This window comes from Octodon degus, unplaced genomic scaffold (assembly GCF_000260255.1).
Source record: "Octodon degus isolate 3935 unplaced genomic scaffold, OctDeg1.0 scaffold00058, whole genome shotgun sequence".
NCBI classification, from domain to species: domain Eukaryota; kingdom Metazoa; phylum Chordata; class Mammalia; order Rodentia; family Octodontidae; genus Octodon; species Octodon degus.
The window spans coordinates 1,613,502-1,619,894 of record NW_004524634.1 but is presented as its reverse complement, the minus strand read 5'-3'; positions in this window follow the sequence as shown (position 1 = coordinate 1,619,894).

Below are 6,393 nucleotides of genomic sequence, written 5' to 3'. Positions count from 1 at the left end.
ATATCCCTTTATTTTTCATAGCTCAGTTTCTGACTCTGACCCACCATCCCAACCGAACGGAAGAAAGCGTAACTTGATTATCTTCGGTGCTTCTTTCCCTCAAGATTATGCCAGAGTTACAGGAGTCTGTGCAGTCAGTGCCAGGTGCTCACTGGGTGGGGTTTGAGCAGCGGGACCCATTAGTCGCCAGCCATCTGACCCTATGGGTTTTCCCTGGTTATGTAAATCAAGGTCTCCCTGCTGGGACTGTGCCACACACAGGGCAGAGCTTTTGTCCTTGCTTGCTTGCTTGCTTGCTTGCTTGCTTGCTTGCTTGCTTGCTTGCTTGCTTGCTTGTGTGGTTTTGGTGTTACAACCCCCAAAGGCTCGTGCACCTAGAGCCCACACCAGGCAGTTTCTGAGATCGGGCCCCGTCTAGGGACACTCCCGTGAGGCAGAACCCGGATCCGGCTGCTTTCTCCTGCTTCAGCTTTCCTGTCAGTTTAGACAAGTCTCTAATGGGAAGGAGGGTCCCAGCCTTCTCTAACTCCACCCCGAATTCTTTTTCTCTCTTGAAGTACCTTCACAGACTGGTTTCTTCTAAAGGAGTTAAACTACTTTCCTAAGTGTAGGATAGAGAAAACAGAACAACGAGGGTGGAGATAATTAATATTTGAAAATATTATCCAGCTATCTACTTCATTATAGAGTTTGCATTGAACATCTAAACCCGTTAGACCTTTTTCAAGTGTAAGGTTGTTAAGATTTATCCCACATACCTTTCTGACTCTTTAATGAAATAGATGATTTAATATTTTACCCTACTAAATTGCATTCTGGGGCCACCCAAATAGCTCAGCAGATTAAAGCCCCTGAAAGCAGGTGCAGGGCCCGGGGGTTCGATCCCCAGGCCTGCCGTGCTGGCCCCACCCCCGGGGCACACTGAGATGGCAATTGAGACTGGGCGTGGTGGCGTGCGCCTGTAATCCCAGCTCTTGGGAGGCTGTAAACAAGAGAATCACTGCGAGTCTGATCAAGTAATGAGACCCTGAACACCCTGTAGACCCTTCCCTAAAATACAGAAAATAAATAAATAAAAATAAATTTCATTCTGTGAGTTTCAGTAACTCGCTACCAGAACGGATTGTAGACTTGATTCCATACCCAACTTTATATACAAACTACCATTTTATTCCTACTGTCTCTATTATAAAATGCAATAGTTTCACATTTTTATGCGATGGAAATGTCCAAAAAAAAAAACAAAACAAAAAAAAAAACAAAACAGCTACCAGGCAGAGAAATCAATTAAAATGCCATTGTTATTAGTCACACATGTGGGAAATTATCTATACAAAAAGTATTTGCTCATGTGACTTTTGTTTCAGTTGAATACTTACATGCAGTCTTTTAAGTTAAGACCGTATCTATAATTACCAATTAATGGTCAAGCAATGGCTGTGATTCATCCTCACAGCTGACACTGACAAAAGATCTACAAATTGCTGTACAGGGTTTCAAGGTAAATCCTGAGGGGATTTGACTGGCCTTGTCAGATACAAAAGTTACATTTCTTGTTATATAGGTCTTGCTTTATCTTGGTCTTAACCATCCAGTGAAAAGTATAAAAATGAGGTATAAAAAATAAAGCCATATTAATATGCTGAGCTTTAAAAGCTTCAAGTCAACAACTTCTGACATTACCAGCCCTGCAGAAAACCCACTACTATTATGCACTACTGGACTATATTGGATTATTTTTGCTGAATTCTCACCCCTCAATATATGAATGGCAATGGAATACCCATCTCTGACAAAAGTAAACAAAAAAGGTATAAATAAAGGACCATTTTGTAGTGAAAAATATATATACATATATTTGTATATACAAAAAAGTTAGCACAGATATACAGCTACTTTCTCTTAGTTCAATAAGAAGAAAGTTTTGAACTAATAGTGTTTAGACAAGATATCATATCTACATCTTGTACTATGAATAACTACTACAACAACAGCAATATGCAATGTATTAATTATTGTAACTGTCCTACTAACCTGTTTTGAAACTGTCTTATTGCTACTTCTTTCTCAATAAAATTAATATAAAAATAAAGTTAAAATAGTACTTACTAATAGAAAGATACAATACAAGGAAAGGGAAGGCAGGATCTCAAGGTCTAACAAATCAAGAGAGGGAAAGGAGATGAGCTAGGAAACATGGCAATGTTAAGCCATGCAGTTATATGTAAAAGATGAGCAAGATCCTGAGAATATTCAGAAGATTCTTTAATCTAGGAGTTAATTGGAAAGATTCTCACCCTGACTAACTATATATACTGATACCTGGGAACTAAGCTACTGCACTGCAGATGGTAATTTGTAACAGTTGGTTCATGATGGGTGTGCCTGTCATTGTGGTATTTTGAATATGGGCGGTAATATATAAATTAAAATACCTTTGGAGAAAATAAATCATTGTAGAGCACCAAAACAGGAAGCTTTGTTACACAGAACTTCACTTGTCACATACAAAGCAGCATGGTTAAATAATACCCCAAAATAATACCCTAGAATCTTCAAAGCTAGGAGCAATTGGCGTGACTAATTCGTGCCTAATGTGAAAAACTGCCTTTAAGGTGTTGAACATCTATATATCAAAAGCTCCTGGGCCAGCCAGGTAGCTCAGGTGACTAAAGCACCTGCTTAGGCAGAGCTCAGTGGCTGGGGTTCAATCCTTGGCATGCCATTCCAGACCCACCCCTGGGACACACTGAGATGGCAACTGAGACTGGGCATGGTGGCACACGCCTGTAATCCCAGCACTTGGGAGGCTGAAAACAGGAGAATCACTACAAGTCCAATCTCTACAAGGCCAATCTGTGTAGTGAGACCCTGTAGACCCTGTACTAAATACATAAAAAAAAAAAAAGCTCCCAGCTGACTTTTAGAAGACATTTGCAATTTTAATACTAACTTAACAAACTGAGAGTTTAATTTAACTGATAGACAATTTAACTAATAGGCAAGTATTATTTGTTGTGCCTTTCACATTTATCTTCTTAGCTTTCAAGATCCAACATCTCCAGTTATGAAGAACAACCACCACCCTCGGAAGGAACATTCTGTTTGGTTTTAACCAAACAATGATGGTGGCTCCTGTCCCAGGTCAGAGATTGGATTAGTGACCTAAGCTTTCACTGAGCTCCTAGGAGGGTCCCTCCTTCCTAGGAAAGACTGAGAAATGGCCCCTCTTGATCTCTGCATGTTGCTATTCTGAATGCAGTGTCGGAACTGCTCCGTCCACCTGCCAGTAGGCTAACCTGAAGAGCAGAGAGGGACACAGCTGGGACTTTGATGACATGGCTGAGCAGCTAAATCAGCCAGATGGGACTCGAAACCCATCTGGCTGATTCCAAGGATGTTAGATAATAGATTTCCTGATTGCTTAAGCCTCGGGTAGTGATTACTACCATGTGACTACTGTCAATGGCTAAAAGTAATTTAGAAGAATCATTACATTTTGTCCTTGAAATTCACAGACCTGTTGTGACAATATAGCTTATATTTGTTGTTAGAGTCAAGGAACTACAGCACACTAGAGGTACTGCTCAAGGGAAAAGATGCATTATGGAAAGATGTCCATGCCTTTAAAAATTTATCAATTTGTTTTAATATCAATTGAAATACAAATGGAATTTTCTTGAACCCTGGTGTCATAATTTAGAAGTTCAGTGGAAAATAACAGAAAAGTAGCAAAGAAATACCCAAAAATGAGACTCGTCTAGTACTTACCCTATCATATTAAAATAAACTACACAACTAAAAAACTAAAAACAATGTGGTCTCACAGAGAAATAGAGCTAGACCAACAAGTCAGTAGAACAGTAAAGAAAGTCCAGAAAGAGTCCCAGATATGAATCAGAAGTTGATACATGATGTTAGCTCATTGAAAAGAAAGGTTTGTGCTAATATTGTTTGGACAGTTGGACGTCGATATCTTGTACTCTGAGGAACTAATTTAAATATAACAATACATAATGTATTAATCATTTGTTGCCCTCCTATTATATTGTTTTGAAATTTTGTTTTTTCTCCTAAAAATAAAAAATATTTAGAGAAAAAATTAATCAGAAAAAATTAATCAGAAAATGTAGGAAAAAATAGAAAGGCAATTAGAAATACATGAACTAAACCAACTTAGAATATGTAACAGGAGATTTGTCTACTGCAAACCTAGTTAGGGAAGGTAAAGGCTAACTTATGAATGTAATCAAACATAAGTTACTAAAGAATGATTTCTCCCTGTAGTTAAAAATTTTCCCCAAAAAGAATCAAAAGTACCATACCACAGCGATATATGCACAGCCATGTTTATAGCAGTGCAGTTTATAATAGATAAATCTTGGAAACAACCCAAATGCCTATCAACCAAAGAATGAACCAAAAAAGATGTGTTTTTTTATACAATGGAATACAACTCAGCCATAAAGAAGGATAGGCTTGAGACATTTCTAGAAAAATGGACGCACCCTGAGACCACACTCTTAAGTGAGATAAATCAGACACACATGTGTAAATATTTTATTGTTTCTCTGATGTGAGAAACCAAAAGTGTAAATAAGGATCGAAGTGTATATATAATAGAAATTGCAAAATAGGTAAAAGTTCTTCAAAAGAAGTGGGAATTCTGGAGAAGGGAGGGGGGAAAGGAAGGAAGAAAGGGCAATAAAAAATGATAAAAGAAGGATAAAATGAAAGCAAAGCTTTGTGAATGAGGCAAAGAGGGGTTGGAAGGAGGGGTTTGGGGGGAATGAAGAATCAAGATATGTCATGGACAAGTCCAAATTCCCTGTAGTGAATCTGATCATTACGTATATCTAAAGAAACTGAATATAAAGAATAAACAATTGGGGGCTGGCCAAATAGCTCAGCACATTAAAGTGCCTACAAGCAGGTACTGGTTCAATCCCCAGGCCTGCTGTGCTGGCCCCACCCCCGGGGCACACTGAGACAGTGAATGAGGCTGGGCATGGTGGCGCGTGCCTGTAATCCCAGCTCTTGGGAGGCTGTAAACAGGCGGATCACTATGAGTCCGATCTAGTAGTGAGACCCTGAACACCCTGTAGACCCTTCCCAAAAGCAAAATAATAATAAAATAATAATAATAAACAATTGGGGTGAGGAAAAAAGAAAAGATAGGGGAAAAAAGAAGGGGAAAAATTATCTATGCACATACCCAATAAACTTAATTTAAAAAAACACAAAAAATTACCTTGCTGTTTTCTCCTTCCTAGTCCTGAGCATGTCACAGGTAGTGTGTGATCACAGTTCTTGCTCCAGTATCCTCAGTGCCTTGGAGAAAATATGTGACTAAATGGCCACCAAGCTAAGGCTTTTCTCCTTTTTAGTAGTGTGTGCTTGTAATGCAGAATAGCAATGTTCACTGTGGAAAATTGTTACGTGTGCACAACCCACCTCCGTCACTTACAGCCTCTTCGCCGCCCCTCTGTGCCTCACACTTCCCTGACCTCCTTCTGAGTCTCCAAGCGTATCACTTAGTTTCCTATCAGTTCTCCTTTGTTTCTCCTGTATTCATTCATTTATTTATATTTTAGGTTTCTCATATCACAGAAACCATGTGAAATTTAACGTTTTGTGTCCAACTTATTTCACTGGGCATGAGGCTTATCTTTCCTAGCAGTTACATATCCACATGCACTTGCGCAGTTTTCATTAACGATGAAGTTGGCAGATGAATAAACAGCCTTCCTCTCTCTACTGAAACTTCTGTAGACAGGTTTGTAGCCATTGTCAGCGGAGAAAAGGGAAGGTCCAGACAGGGGAAAGGGTAATCCAGCCTACCACATTTATTTTTACCATGCAGAAACTAAGATTGATTTTAGTAATTTTTAATGACTGAGAAAAACTCAAAAGAAGATTTCATTTTAAAATATTTCATTGCATGTGAAAAATTATATGAAACTCAAATTTCATTGTCTACAAATAAGGTTTTGCAATTTTTTTTATTTTTATTATTACATGTTTTCAGTACACAATGTTGTCTTTGTCGCAAGAGCTGATACAGAAACATGGCACATCTCAGTTCTCTTTACTTCCCCTTCCCATCTTCTCCTTCTCTCCTTCTCTCTCTCTTTTTAAATGTATTTGGTACAGGGTCTCACTATGCTCTTTATAGAGATTATGCTTCTGTCCAGGAATAGCAAAGCAAAACTTTATTGCCATTCTATAGGTTCTCTCTTCACTGTATTGATTGTTTCCTCCGATGTGTAGAAGCTTTTTGATTTGCTGTTTCCTAGTATTATTTCTTATCCAATTGAGGTTCTGTTCAAAAAGGTCTTGTCAATGCCCCACTTCAAGAGTTTTATCAGGGGCCGGGGAGATGGCTCAGTGGAA